This window comes from Oryctolagus cuniculus, chromosome 1 (genome assembly GCF_051225735.1).
Source record: "Oryctolagus cuniculus isolate XC-2025 breed Fujian yellow rabbit chromosome 1, ASM5122573v1, whole genome shotgun sequence".
In the NCBI taxonomy this organism is placed as follows: Eukaryota; Metazoa; Chordata; class Mammalia; order Lagomorpha; family Leporidae; genus Oryctolagus; species Oryctolagus cuniculus.
Window position 1 is genome coordinate 19,008,231 of NC_142867.1, and position 16,141 is coordinate 19,024,371.

Sequence of the window (16,141 nt, forward strand, 5' to 3'; positions counted from 1 at the left end):
TGTCACACGAATGAATGAATGAGTGGCTAGGACCCCGTGGGGGCTGCCGGCGGCCGTGAGGGGCCTGGCGGCCTCGGAGCCTGGCGGGGACCAGCGGTGCCAGGGGCCTTGCCTGCACACCTGTGTGCCTACCGGCGTGCTGCGGTGTAGGCGATTCCAGCCCATCACCGCTCCGCCTGGCTTTCTGTCTCGGAAGATGTCGGTCGAGTGCGGGTGTCTTTGAGCTCGGAAGGTTTTGGGGACCGGTAGGTGAGGCAGGCCGCCCTGCTGCTTGAAGGCGGGGGCTCGGCAAACTAGATTTCTTTCTTTTTCGCTCTCGGCACTCAGCCGGCCGTGCAGATAGCTTGTATCCATCTACAACCGTGGTCATTGTCGGGCCAGGATTTCCATGCGTCCCCTTTGGGTTGTTGGGTAGGAAATGTTGGAAGCGGTGTTGCCAGACTGGCTGCTGTGTGGCTGTGTGTCAGAAAATGGGTTCGTGGTGATGCATCTCAACAATGAGTTTTTCATTCACAGTCCATAGCGGGTGAAGTGGTTTTTTTTTTTCTTTTTTTGCAGAACTTGCCCCACATTTGTGCATGGCTCTGATTTAATTCTCGTGGGAGCCAAGGCATCAAATCTTGGCCCAGAAATGCTGCCTGTCTTATATTATGCGTAATTATAGTAATTGAAAACTCATTTTTAGTAAGGTGAGCTCCTCCTTTCTCCATTTTCGTCACCGTGAAAAGTCCTTCTTTGACCTGGAGAGCCAACAAATTAAGCTAACAATCTTTTGAAACTTTAAGAAGTCGTAAAAGATTTGGACTTTTTTTTTTAAGTGACTGAAATGAACTTAATCTTAAAAATTATAGTGATGTTTTAAATTTTTTTGATATGAAGGTGAAATGAAATAAATTTATTTTGTCAGTGTAAATTAATCCTTGGTAAACTTGAGAAAAAGGTTTACATGGATTTTTAAAGACTTCACGAAGGCAATGGCAAGCAACGATGTTTCGTAGCAGTATGCCTTATACTTTACTCCCTGAGTTGTGCTCATCAGCTTTGAATTATGAATGGTAGTGTGTGCTAATTCCATCACAGATAGATACAGCTTTTGACAAGTTCAATTTTAACAGCAGAGTTTTAATTGCAATAAATTGGAGTACCTTAATATTATGAACATTGTTCTAAGTTTTTGGAAGCAGTTAAAAATAATAAACATCTTTAACAGTGTCTTAGGATAGTGTTAAAAATCTTGATGGAGAATGAAAACTTTATAATGAAGTAAAGCTAGATTTTTCTTGAGCTTTGAATTAATGGATCTCAGATATTCAGGTTGATGCTTACTGTATTAAACTTACTGTTTACTGCAAACAATAAGTAAACTTACTTACTGTATTATGTGTTAAGCATTGTTTTACATTCAGAGAATACACTGCTGAACCAGAAAAAGACAAACTCCTGACCTAAGGTAGTTTGACACTTTTATCTCTCAAACAGTTTACTGAAGCAAATTGTTGTTTTTATAATCCCTCTGGCCCAGCTCTGGTCCTTCAACAAAATAAGTGTTCAAATATGTTTGCTGACATTTATTGAATACTCACTAGATGCCACATTTTATCATTTTTATCATTTTTAATCCTCACAGTGGTGGTTTTTTTTTTTTTGTTTTTTGTGTTTTTTTTGATAGGCAAAGTGGACAGTGAGAGAGAGAGACAGAGAGAAGGGTCTTCCTTTGCCGTTGGTTCACCCTCCAATGGCCACCGCGGCTGGTGCGCTGTGGCCGGCGCACCGCGCTGATCCAAAGGCAGAAGCCAGGTACTTCTCCTGGTCTCCCATGGGGTGCAGGGCCCAAGCACTTGGGCCATCCTCCACTGCACTCCCGGGCCACAGCAGAGAGCTGGCCTGGAAGAGGGGCAACCGGGACAGAATCCAGTGCCCCGACCGGGACTAGAACCCGGTGTGCTGGTGCCGCAAGGCGGAGGATTAGCCTAGTGAGCCGTGGCGCTGGCCCTTCACAGTGTTTTATAGATGAGGAAATTGAGACTTAGAAAGGTTATGCAAATTGCTCAGTCATATAAGTGACAGAACCTGAATTTGAACTCAAGTTACTCTGTCTCCAGGACCTTTGCTTTTAACCTTTGAATATGATGGGCTATATGAAATAATGGAATACGTTAAGAAATCAGTTGTAATCTCAGGATAGAATTACCTCCCACACACCTTTTTTTTTTAATAGTTCTACCATAGATTTGATGAAATATGAATGACAATCGTGTTCAGAGGGAAGATGGGATGGTTCAAAATACAATGTTTACCATATGGGAGATAGACAGTTGTAATAGTGGGGGAGGGGTTAAGGACAAGCATAAAATTGAGATTTTTTTTTTTTTTTGACAGGCAGAGTGGACAGTGAGAGAGAGAGACAGAGAGAAAGGTCTTCCTTTTGCCGTTGCTTCACCCTCCAATGGCCGCCGAGGCCGGCGCGCTGCGGCCGGCGCACTGCGCTGACCTGAGGCCAGGAGCCAGGTGCTTCTCCTGGTCTCCCATGCGGGTGCATTGGCCCAAGGACCTGGGTCATCCTCCACTGCACTCCCGGGCCACAGCAGAGAGCTGGCCTGGAAGAGGGGCAACCGGGACAGAATCTGGTACTCCGACCGGGACTAGAACCCCGTGTGCCGGTGCCGCAAGGCAGATGATTAGCCTGCCTGCCCAAAATTGAGATCTTAATCTGATTGTGATGCTGAATTCTTCCAGTGTTGGAGAGGTTTAAGGTTTTTAAATGAGTCTCATTACCTCTGGAGTTCAGAGTATATTAGTTCATTCCTCGGGGCAGTTACCCTGTCTGCTTCCTACACCTCCAGCACAATAAACTTGCTCCTTGTTTCCTTGGCACTTGCTGTTCTCTGAAACTTCCCATCCTGTACTACCCCTACTTTAGGCCTGTCTGATGGGCTCCTTTCAGGTCTCAATTCAAATGTCATCTTTTTCTAAGCTCCCAGTTAGAGTAGCTCTGTTAGTCACTTTTACTTCACTTTCCTTTAGTTACTGCGTAGTATTTATTGTTATATTTTGGTTGTTTATTATTGTTTGCTCTTTATTTTCTGATTTCCTCACAGAGATGATAGAAGAGCATTTTTTTTCTTCCTGTGAGGTATCTCAAAAAGACCTTTGGAACAAAGTAGGTGGCACAAAAAAAAATCAAAACAACAATAGTTGTTGAACAAAATTGGCCGAAACTGGCATAGTCTTCTCTGTAAGATAAAGTGATAAAATCAGTATAAAGCCAGCCATTTGACTGTCTTTCTGGATCTTTGTATGTGAGTAGTATTTCAACAGACTACTTTGAGAAGTCTTCAATTAAAATAATTACAAAAGTTACAGATTTATGTTTGTATCACCTGGGTAGGAAGGTAGATCTGTCTCTCCTCCTACTTTTATTTCTCAGTTTTTAAAAAAATCTTCAAATGTAGAGAAGTTTTTTTTTTTTTTTTTTAAGATTTATTCATTTAAAGGCAGAATTAGCGAGAGGGAAAGACAGAGATCTTCCATCCTGCTGGAATGTCTGCTGCAGCCAGGGCCAGGCCAAGCAGAAGCCAGGAGCCTGGCAGTCCATCCGGGTCTCCCACATAGGTGGCAGGGGTCCAAGCCCTCAGGCTGTCCTCTGATGCTTTCCTAGCTGGATTGGAAGCAGAGCAGCCTGGACTCAAACTGGGGCTCATGTTGGCTGCTCATAAGGGATGCAGGCGACGGCTCAACCTGTTGTGCCACAACGCTGGCCCCTAGAGAAGTTTTGAGGTCAAGTACATTGCAAGATGTCCTTCTGTTGGAATTTGTCTGACTTTTTTCATGATAGACTGGGGTTATGGTTTTTGTTAGGAAGGCTGTAGAAATAGATTGCCATTTTCATCATTATTTCAAGCGTACATACTATCACCATGATTATACCAGTTAATATTGACCTTAATTACATACCTCCTAGTGTTTGTGGGCTTTCTGCACTGTGAAGTTACTTTTTTCCCTTCCCTTAGTGTACCCTTAGTGTACTCTTTTTTTTTTTTTTTTGACAGGCAGAGTGGACAGTGAGAGAGAGACAGAGAGAAAGGTCTTCCTTTGCCGTTGGTTCACCCTCCAATGGCCGCCGAGGCTGGCGCGCTGCGGCCGGTGCACCGCGCTGATCCGATGGCAGGAGCCAGGTACTTATCCTGGTCTCCCATGGGGTGCAGGGCCCAAGTACTTGGGCCATCCTCCACTGCACTCCCTGGCCACAGCAGAGGGCTGGCCTGGAAGAGGGGCAACCGGGACAGAATCCGGTGCCCCGACCAGGACTAGAACCCGGTGTGCCGGCGCTGCTAGGTGGAGGATTAGCCTAGTGAGCCGCGGCGCCAGCCTAGTGTACTCTTTGAATGGAAGTCACTATGAGCAGTCTGCATTTAAGGAGAAGGGAATCTTTTTAGAGTGGTGTATCTGTGTACATGAGAGATTGGTTTCTCCTCCATTTATTAGTTTAGTCAAGTATTCATATCATTGTGGATTCAATATTTACATTATAGTCTGGGTTATAGTCCAGTGCTTCTTTATTTTGTAGCACAAATTGTTCTCCTGTGTCATTGGGGAATGCGCTGAGTTGAATCCTTTATCCCTTTAATATACCTGGGGCAGGGAGGAGGGTAGAAAATGTGTGAGTCCTGGCCAGCGCCACGGCTCGCTAGGCTAATCCTCCGCCTTGCGGCGCCGGCACACCGGGTTCTAGTCCTGGTCCGAGCACCGGATTCTGTCCCGGTTGCCCCTCTTCCAGGCCAGCTCTCTGTTGTGGCCAGGGAGTGCAGTGGAGGATGGCCCAAGCACTTGGGCCCTGCACCCCATGGGCGAATGGGAGACCAGGATAAGTACCTGGCTCCTGCCATCGGATCAGCGTGGTGTGCCGGCCACAGCGCGCCGGCCTCGGCGGCCATTGGAGGGTGAACCAACGGCAAAGGAAGACCTTTCTCGCTGTCTCTCTCACTGTCCACTCTGCCTGTAAAAAAAAAAAAAAAAAAAAAAAGAAAGAAAGAAAATGTGTGAGTCCTGACTTTCAAATAAAATAAAATAAATCTTAAAGAAAAAAAAAAAGGTGGCATTACCACAGAGGCAGAGAAAGTTTTCCATCTCCCATGTGTTGGTTCATTCCCTAACTGGCCATAATGGCCAGAGCTGGGTCAGACTGAAGCCAGGAGCCAGGAGCTTCATCCAGGGTCTTGCACATGGGTGCAGGGGTCCAAGCACTTCTGCAACTTCCCCAGGCGTGTTAGCAAGGAACGAGATCGGAAGTGGAGCAGCCGGGACTCAAACTGGCATCCATATGGGATGGCAGCACTGCAGGTGGTGGCTTAATCCACTGTACCACCACGCCAGCCTCTGTGTGTTTGCTTTGTACTTTGGATTATAATCCAATTCTATTTTATTAATTTAAAAATTTTTATTTGTATTTAAAGAGAGAGAGACAAAAAAAAAAAAAAAAAAAAAAGAAAGAAAGAAACAGAACACACAGAAAGATCTTCCCTCAGCTGGTTCACTCCCCAAATCCCTGCAACAGCCAGTGCTGGGACAGGCTGAAGCCAGGGGTCCAGAACTCAATCCAGGTTTCCCAGTAGGTGACAGGGACCCAAGTATTTGGGCCATCATCTGCTGCCTTCCACAGTGTGCATTAGCAAGAAGCTGGATCAGAAGGGGAGGAACCATGACTTGAACCAGACACTTAAATATGGAATTCAAGTGCTTCAAGTAACATTTTAACCACCACACCAAACGTGTACCCTCTTATTAATTAAAAAAAAAAATTTTTTTTAAACCTTACTTGAGAGGCTAAGAGACAGAGTAAGACAGGGGCTGAGACTTTCAGAGGAAGTTTAGATCATAAACAAATGCCCTCTTTGTAATTTGCTTTTCACTGAGATCTATTTTCCCCTTTATAACACTTTTTTCTTTTTACTTATTTATTTGAAAAGCAAAATGACAGAAAAGGAGTGACATACTATTAAAATTTTAGACCCTTATTATAAAGATGAGAAAAAAAGCTGGGTCATTTCAAGCATTGCTTGAGATCAAATTCATTTGTTTAATGTGGATTTTTTTCTGCATTTTACTTATCTGAAAGTCAACTACTGCCAGGAGATAAGCCAAAAGAGTCTTTTTTCAGCAGCCCAAGTAGACAGTCACAATTTTACTGACTTCCGTCAAGCAGATTCTGTTCACTTTTTTTTTTTTTTTTTTTTTTGACAGAGTAGACAGTGAGACAGAAAGGTCTTCCTTTGCCGTTGGTTCACCCTCCAATGGCCGCCACGGCTGGTGCGCTGCGGCCGGCGCACCGCTCTGATCCAAAGGCAGGAGCCAGATGCTTCTCCCGATCTCCCATGGGGTACAGGACCCAAGCACTTGGGCCATCCTCCACTGCACTCCCGGGCCACAGCAGAGAGCTGGTCTGGAAGAGGGGCAACCGGGACAGAATCCGTTGCCCCTACCGGGACTAGAACCCGGTGTGCCGGCGCCGCAGGCAGAGGATTAGCCTATTGAGCTGCGGCGCCGGCCAAGCTAACACTTCTGGTTACTATGATGTAGTACCCTCTTTCTCTTTTTAAAAAATTTATTTGAAAGGCAGGGTTAGAGAGAGGCAGATGTAGAGAGAGAGAGAGAGGGAGGGAGGGAGGTCTTCCATCCTCTGGTCATTCCTCATATGGCTGCAACAGCAGGAGCTGCGTTAGTCCGAAGCCAGGAGCTACTTCTGGGTCTCCCATGAGGGTGCAGGGGCCCAAGAACTTGGGTCATCTTCTTATTCTTTTTTCTTTTTGAAGATTTATTTTATTTATTTGAAAGACAGAGTTACAGAGAGAGGTAGAGACAGAGAGAGAGGTCTTCCATCTTCACTCCCCAGATGGCTGCAACAGCCAGAGCCGTGCCAATCCGAAGCCAGGAGCCTGGAGCTTCTTCTGGGTCTCTCACGTGGGTGCAGGGGCCCAAGGACTAGGGCCATTTTCTACTGCTTTTCCAGGCCACAGCAGAGAGCTGGCTCAGAAGAGGAGCAGCCAGGACTCAAACCGGCACCCATATAGGATGCCAGCACTGCAGGCGGTAGCTTTACCAGCTACACCACAGCCCGGAGGATGGCCCAAGTGCTTGGGCCCTGCACCCCATGGGAGACCAGGAGAAGCACCTGGCTCCTGGCTTCGGATTGGTGCAGTGTGTTGACCGTGGCGTCCATTTGGGGGATGAACCAACGGAAGGAAGACCTTTCTCTCTTCTGTCTCTCTCTCTCACTGTCTAACTCCGCCTGTCAAAATAAAATTTTTTTTTTTTTAGCTTGATCACAAAGATGAAGAAAGCGAAGCTGCAAAATATGAAGCTTTATAACTCAAAAAAAGTCACATTGGCACCATTTAGTTTCCCCACAAGGAGTGCGTCGTTTGTGGCAGTAGGTCTTGAAGATGTTGCTGCGTTTGATTGTTCTGATGGATTATCCTGAGAAGTTTAAATGACTCTTCATATGCTTTGCTCAATAAGACTTTGAGGATTCTATATTTTCTTAGATTTATATGAAAAAAAAAGTTACCTAAAACAATTGATGTTTCAGAGATAGACCTCTGATCTGGCATACTTGGTTGTCTAGAACAATTCATTTCCTCATCAGTTTTGCTGCAATTTTTTTTATTTGCAGCACTTATTTCTTTCTTTAAATATTTATTTATTTGAAAAGCAGAGTTACAGAAAAAAAAGGAGAAACAGAGAGAGATCTCCCATCCACTGATTTACTCCCCAAATGGCTGCAGTGGCCAGGACTGGGCAAAGCCAAAGCTGGGAGCGAGGAACTTCTTCCAGGTCTCCCACGTGGGTATAGGGGCCTAGGGACTTGGGTTATCCTCCACTGCTTTCCCAGTCACATTAACAAGAAGCTGGATCAGAAGTGGAGCAGTGGAGGCTCAAACCAGTGCCCATATGGGTTAGCAGCATTGCAGGCAGAAGCTTAACCCATTGCGCCACAGTGCCAGCCTCTATAGCACTTATTTCTGTCATTGCGTCAAGTTTCCATGTTATATATTTTTATACAGGAATTTAATTAGTATTATAATTCCATAGTATACTTTTGACTCTTTTTTTATGTGATACATTCCTTTTTTAAAAGAATCTCTGGAAAACCTTCTAATCTAAAACCAGCTTGTGTGCTTCATTTGAGAGGAAAGACCAAATCCTGTATCAGAAATTTCTGAGGGGACTGGCACTGTGCCAGCATCCCATATGCGTGCAGGTGGTGGCTTAACTTGCTGCGCCACAATATTGGCTCCTTAAAAATTTTAAAACTTTATATTCTGGCTTAGATGGGGCTGGCACCATGGAGAAGTGGGTACAGCTGCTGTTCCACTTTCAATGCTGCTCCTTGCTAATGGTCTGGGAAAAGTAATGAAAGATGGCCCTAGTATTTGGGCCGCTGCATGCACATGAGAGACCAGGAAGAAGCCCCTGGCTCCTGGCTTTGGCCTGGCTCAGCTCTGGCCATCATGGCCACACAGAGAGTAAACCAGTGATTGGAAGCTCTTTCTTTGTTTCTCCCTCTATCTTTGTAACTCTGACTTTCAAATAAATCTTTTAAAAATATTTTTGGGGAACTGGCTATATGGTGTAGTAGGCAAAACTGCAGCCTATGGCACCCACATCCTATATGGGTGCTGACTTGAGCCCTGGCTGCCCCACTTCTGGTTCACTCTCTGCTAATGTTCCTGGGAAAGCAGCAGAGGATAGTCCAAGTGCTTGGGCCTCTGTGCCCATGTGGGAGGCCCAGAAGGGGCTCCTGGCCCCTAGCTCCTGGCTTTGGCTTGGCCCAGCCTGGTCTATTGTGACCATTTGGGAAGTGAACCATTGGATAGAAGACCTCTCTCTTTTCTAGCTCCCATCTCTGTAACTCTGCCTTCAAGTAAATAAATAAATCTTTAAATAAATAAATAGATAGTTTTAAAAAAGAAATCTGTGAGTACCAAGTAAAAATACTTCTGTGCTTTAGAGGATTGCCTTCTGTTTTTTATCTGAAAGAACAACAGAGGTGGAGAGAGATATGCCATTCTCTGGTTCACTCCCCAAATGCCTGCAACAACCAAGAACTGACTGAAGCTAGGAGCCAGGGAGTCTATCTGGTCTCCCATGTGGGTGGCAGGGGACCCAACTACTTGAGCCTCTGTTGCCTCCCAGGGTGTGCATTAGCTGGAAGCTGGATCAAAAGAGGAGGCAGGGCTTGAACCCAGGCACTCTGATATAGGATGCAGGCACCCCAATTAATTGCTTAACCTATTGCACCACAACACTTTCCCCATTTTTGAACAGTGTTTGATGTGAGTGGTTCCTCCAAACAGAATGTCAACCGTTTTCTTGAGTATTACCAAATGGCATCTTACTTGTTTAGCTAATAATCTGCTTTCTGTAGCAGAAAAAGGAATAGATTGCTTGTACACCCAAAGAAGGCATTTGTTTTCCAGCCTGAAAACACTCACCTTACTTGATCCTAAGAACTCTAACCTGGCCTAGGCCTTTTTTGAACCAGAAAACTGAAATATGCATTTGGATTTGTATGGTCTGGTTTTTGTCAGCCCCTGTTTAGGCTTGTATTAGAATACAAAGCACTGGGGTTGGCACAGTGGCACATATGGATGTGTCCCAGCTGCTCCTCTTCCATCCAGCTCTCTGCTATGGTCTGGAAAAGCAGTAGAAGATGGCCTAAGTGCTTGGGCCCTTGCACTTGCATGAGAGACCCAAAAGAAGCCCCTGGCTTTGGACTAGCCCTTCTCCGACCATTGTGACCCATTTGGAGAATGAACCAGTGGATGGAAGGCTTTCTCTCTGTTTCTCTCTCTCTCTCTCTGTAACTCTACCTCTCAAATTAAAAATATATATATATAATAAAGCACTGTGCTATATTCTGGGTACTGACTATGAATTTGTTCTTTCTTTTAAAGGAGATAATGCTGCTCGAAAAAATGTTAATAGGGAAAAGTGAAGTATAGTTTATGGGAAGAGTATGGGCAGATCCAGCTTCAAGACTCCAAGCTGGAATTTTTTTTTTTTTAATATTTATTTATTTGAAGGGCAGAGTTAGAAAGAAAGAGAGATATCGAGAGAGATATCTTCTATTCTCTGGTCCGCTTCCCAAATGGCCACAGTAGCCGGAATTGGGCCAATCTGAAGCCAGGAGCTAAGAACTTCTTACTGGTCTCCCACATGAGTGCAGGGGCCCAAACACCTGGGCCATCCTCTGCTGCTTTCCCGGGCTATTAGCAGGGAGCTGGATCAAGAATGGAGTAGCCGGGACTTGAATCAGTGTCCCTATGGGATACTGGTGCCTCAGGCAGTGGCTTTACCATCTACACCATGGTGCCGGCTCCATCCAGGCAGGAATTTAAAGTTTTAAAATTTTTAAGGGGCCTGCATTGTGGCACAGCAGGTTAAGCCGGCACCTGCTATGTTGGTATCCCATATGAGCACTGGTTTGAGTCCTGGCTGCTCTGCTTCCAATCCAGCCCCCTACTAATGTGCCTGGGAAACCAGGAGAAAGTGGCTAAAGTATTTGGACCCCTGCCACTGGATGGAGTTTCAGGCTCCTGGTTTTGGCTGTTGAGTTCAGTCCTAGCTGTTGAAGCCATTTGGGGAGTGATTCAGGTGATGAAAGATATTTCTTTCTCCATCTCTTTTAAAAACATTTATGTGTAAGACATAGAGGCTGCTTGCTTAAAAAAAAAAATCAAATCAGGCTGTCATTGTGGTATAGTGAGTAAAGCCACTGCCTACAATGCTGGCATCCTATACAGGCTGCTCCACTTCTGATCCAGCTCCCTGCTGATGAACCTGAGAAGGCAGAGGAAGATGGCCCAAGTCCTTGGGCCCCTGCACCCACATGGGAGACCTGGAAGAAGCTTCTGGCTACAGCCTGGCTCAGCCCTGGCTGTTGGGGCCATTTGGGGTGTGAACCAGTGGGTGAAAGATTGATCTCACTCTGTCTTTCCTTCTCTCTCTATAATTCTGCCTTTCAAATAAAATAAATCTTTAAAAAAAAAAATCTTTCTTGGGGCTGGCACTGTGGCTTCTGCCACCAGCATCCCATATAGACACCGGTTTGAGTCCCAGCTGCTCCATTTCTCGTCCAGCTCCTTGCTAATGTGCCTGGAAAAGCAGAGAAAGATGGCCCAAATGCTTAGGCCCCTGTACCCACGTGGGAGACCCAGAAGAAGCTCCTGGCTTCAGATTGGTCCAGCTCTGGCCATTGTGACCATTTGGGGAGTGAACCAGCAGATGGAAGACCTCTCCCTGTTCTCTCTCTCTCTCTGAAACTCTGCCTCTCAAATAAATAAATATTTTATTTAAAAAGTCGTTTAAAAAATCAGATGGTATGGATGAGTATTAATAAGGTAAAAAGCAGAAACTCTTTGTCTAGCTCTTAAGACACACTTCTCAGAAATAGCCATGGATTGATTTCTTCCACAGGATTTTTATGTGCATTCAAATAGGTACAGTGTGGTATTAGTTTTCGATGGCTGTTGTTTCAACTCACCAGATTTGGGTGGTTTAAAAGAACAGAATTTATTTTCTCACAGTTCTGGAAGTCAGAAATCTGAAATGACTTTTATAGAGCTAACATTGAAGTATCAACATGGCCACAATCTTTCCCTTGCCTCTTCCAGCTTCTGGTGGTTGCTGGTGATCCTTTGTGGCCACATTGCTCTAGATTCTTCTAATTTTTCTCTGATCTGTCTTCATATGGCTTCTCCATTGCATGTTGTATCTCATCTGACTCCCTCTTAAATGGATATACTATGTGATTGCATTTAGGGCCCATAAGAATAATTGATATTTTTGGTAGTGATTAACAGCCAACAAGTGCATCTCTTTATATAGATACAGATACATAGATAGATATTTTATTTGAGAGGCATCTATAGATATATGCATATATATATATGTGGGTTTTTTAATTTAATTTTTGAAATTTATTTGAGAGGTAGAGTAGGAGTAAGCTCCCAACCACTAGTTCACTCCCAAATGCCCACAATGCCTGGGACAGGCAAGCCCAGAACCAGGAACTCAATCCAAGTTTCCCACATGGGTGGCAGGAAGCCAATTACTTGATCCATCACCACTGTCTCCCAGGATTCATATTAGCAGGAAGCTGGAATCAGGGAGCAGAACCAGGACTTGAAACCAGGCACTCTGGTTTAGAATGCAGATGTGCCAAGTGACATCTTAAGCGTTACACCAAATGCCCACTCCCATATTAACCACTTTAAATGTAGAGTTAAGGGGCCAGTGCTGTGGTGTAGTAGCAGGTAAAGCTACCACCTGCAGTGCCAGCATCCCATATGGGTGCTGGTTGGAGTCTCAGTTGCTCCACTTCTGATCCAGCTCTCTGCTATGGCCTGGGAAAGCAGTAGAAGATGGCCCAAGTCCTTGGGACCATGCACCCACATGAGAGACCCGGAAGAAGCTTCTGGCTCTTGGCTTTGGATCGGCGCAGCTCCTGCCATTGCGGCCAACTGGGGAGTGAACCAGTGAATGGAAGACACCTCTCTCTCTCTCTCTGTCTCTGCTGCTTCTCTGTGTAACTATGACTTTCAAATAAATAAATAAAATAAAACAGAGTTAAGTGTACAGTAGTCTTCCCTTATTCATGGGAAATATGGTACAAAGACCTTCTGGGGATGCTGAATTATATATATGTGCACACGCTGTTTTTTCCTATACATACCAATGATTATAAGTTAGATGTAGTAAAAGATTAACAATAATAATAAAATCAGAAAAATTAGCAATATACTATAATAAAAGCTATTTAAAACTTACGGGGGCCGGTGCTGTGGTGTAGTAGCAGGTAAAGCTGCCGCCTGCAGTAATGGCATCCCATATGGGTGCTGGTTGGAGTCTTAGTTGCTCCACTTCTGATCCAGCTCTCTGCTATGGCCTGGGAAAGTAGCAGAAGATGGCCCAAGTCCTTGGGCCCCTGCACCCATGTGGGAGATCTGGAAGAAGCTCCTGGCTTCAGATTGGCACAGCTCCAGCTGTTGTAACCTATTGGGGGGTGAACCAGCGGATGGAAGACTTCTCTCTCTGCCTCTCCTTCTCTTTCTGTGTAACTCTGACTTTCAAATAAATAAATAAATCTTTAAAAAATAAAAATTATGAACTATTTCTACAATTTTACACGTTTCAGATTATGGATCCTCATAGGTAACTGAAACCTTAGCAAGTGAAAATATGAATTACTTTCAGTGTCCTCAAGGTTCATCTATGTTCTGTCATGTTACAGTACTTCCTTTTCTCTTAAGCATGAATAGTATTCCATTGTATGAATAAACTACATTTTGCTTATCCATTCATTTATTAATGGACATTTTGATTGTTTTCATCTCTTGGCTATCACGATGCTGCTATGAACATGGGTGTGCACGTAACCCTGTGAAACCCTGTTCTCAATTCTCTTGACTATAATAAACCCGAAAGTGGAATTGTTGGATCATAGTGGTTCTATTTTTAATTTTCTGAGAAACCTCTATACTATTTTCTTTAATGGTTACACCATTTTGCAATCTTATCAGCAGACCCCAAGTTTCCGATTTCTCTACATCCTCACCAAGGCTTGTTATATGCTGCTGTTTATAGTAACCATCCTAATGGTTGTGAGGTGATGTTTTATTGTGATTTTGATCTGTAGTTCTCTTGTTAGTGATGTTGAGTGTCTTTCTATATGCTTATTGATCATTTTTTTTTTTTTTTTTTTTTTATAAATTTCCAAAGTACGTCTCATGGGTTACAATGGCTTTCCCCCCCATACCGTCCCTCCCACCCACCACCCTCCCCTTTCCCACTCCCTCTCCCCTTCCATTCACATCAAGATTCATTTTCGATTATCTTAGTATACAGAAGATCAGCTTAGTATACCTTAAGTAAGGATTTCAACAGTTTGTTCCCACACAGAAACATAAAGTGAAAAATAATAGATGATTTTTTTTTATGCTTATTGATCATTTGTTTATCTTTTTTTTGAAAATTATCTATTTAAATCCTTTGCCCATTATTTTATTTTAAATATTTATTTATTTTGAAAGAGTTAGAAAGAGGGAGAGACGCAGAAATAGATCTTATCTTCATTGGCTCACTCCCCAGATGGCCGCATTGGCCAGTGGTGGGCCAGGCTGAAGCCAGTAGCCTTTCCGGTCTCCCACATGGGTGGCAGGAGCCCAGGTACTTAGGCCATATTCCATTGTTTCCCAGGCCACCAGCAGGGACCTGGGTCAGAAGTGGAACAGCTGGGACTAGAACTAGCACCCACATGGGATGCCTGCATCACAGGCAGTGGTTAACCTGCCATGCCACAATGCTGGCCCCAGCCCATTAATTTTTCTCAAGTTTTGTTTATTTGAAAGACAAAGTGACAGAGAGGGAGAGACAGAGTAAGAGAGAGAGATCTTCCATCTACTGGTTTACTTCTAAATGCCAGCTGTTATGGGCATCCATCCAGGTCTCCTATGTGGGTGGCAGGGACTCCCTCCCAGGTGTGTGAAGTGGAGGAACCAGTACTGAGTGGATGCCTCCAAGTGACTTTTTTTTTTTTTTTAGAGGTAGAGTTACAGACAGTAAGAGGAGGAGACAGAGAGAAAGGTCTTTCTTCTGTCGGTTCACTCCCCAAATGGCTGCAACAACTGGAGCTGTGCCAATCTGAAGCCAGTAGCCAGGTGGTTCTTCCTGGTCTCCCACGTGGGTGCAGGGGCCCAAAGACTTGGGCCATCTTCTACTGCTTTCCCAGACTACAACAGAGAGCTGGATTGGAAAAGGAGCAGCTGGGACTAGAACCGGCGCCCCTATGGGATGCGGGCGATGCAGGCAGAGGATTAACATACTGTGCCATGGCGCTGGGTCCCCCCAAGTGACATTTTAACCCATTGTGCCATAATACCCTCCCCTGGACAAAAAATTTCCCTGGACAAAATTTTTTAAGTTTGATATAGTCCCATTTGTCTTTTTACATTTACTACCTAGCTTTTGTTGTCATATCCAAAAACTCATTGCCAAATTTGATATCATAAAGCTTTTCTAGCTGTTTTCTTCTGGGAGTTTTATCCTTTGGATCTTATATTAGGTTTTTTTTTTAATCTGTTGAGTTAATTTTTGTGTATAGTCTAAGACAAAGTGTAGCTTCTAGGGCCAGCATCATGGCATAGTGGGTTAAGCCACCACCTACAATAATGGCATCACATATGGGTGCTAGTTCAAGTCCCGGCTGCTCCACTTGGAAGTTGAGAAAGTACTGGCAAGCTGTTTCTCAACAATGTTAATACAATAGTTCCTCCTCCCCACCCATTCATAGTTTTAATTGCCAAGGTTTCAGTTACCCATGAGGGACCATAGTCTGAAAATATTACATGGAGAATTGTAGTAGGGCTGGTGCTGTGGCATAGTGGGTAAAAGCCACCGCCTGCAGTGCCGGCATCCCATATGGGTGCCGGTTAGAGTCCTGGCAGCTCCACTTCTGATCCAGCTCTCTGCTAAGGCATGGGAAAGCAGTAGAAGATGGCCCTAGTCCGTAGACCCCTGTACCTGCGTGGGAGACCTAGAAGAAGCTCCTGGCTTTGGATCAGCACAGCTCTGGCTGTTGTTGCCAATTGGAGAGTGAACCAGCAGATGGAAGACCTCTCTCTCTCTCTCTCTGCTGCGTCTCTCTATCTGTAACTCTGACTTTCAAATAAATATATAAATCTTAAAAAAATTGTAGAAATAATTCATAAATTTTACATAACTTTTATTTTAGTGTATTGCTGATTTTTCTAATTTCATTATTATTGTTAATCTCTTACTATACCTAATTTATATATTGAACTTTATCATTGGTATGTATAGGAAAAAACAGTTTATGTGTATATAAATATATAATTCAGTATCCCCTGAGGGTCTTGTAACCATATCTCCCATGAATAAGGGAAGATTACTATACACTTAATTTTTCATTTAAAGTGGGTTAGGTGGGGGTGGGTATTTGCTGTAGTAGTTTAATTATCTAATTCAGAAGTGTCATTTCACAGCTAAATTCTCTGTCGAATGAAATTATTTTAACAGTTCAAAATCAGAATATTGTAATCCTAATCAGTTTGTCTTTGTTACT

At 44.1% G+C, this 16,141-nt stretch overlaps 1 protein-coding gene across 2 annotated transcripts in view; it reads left to right on the forward strand.

Moving 5' to 3' along the window:
- CKAP5 (cytoskeleton associated protein 5) overlaps positions 1-16,141 on the forward strand; it is a 113,019-nt gene that overhangs the window by 430 nt on the left and 96,448 nt on the right. The window lies entirely within an intron of this gene.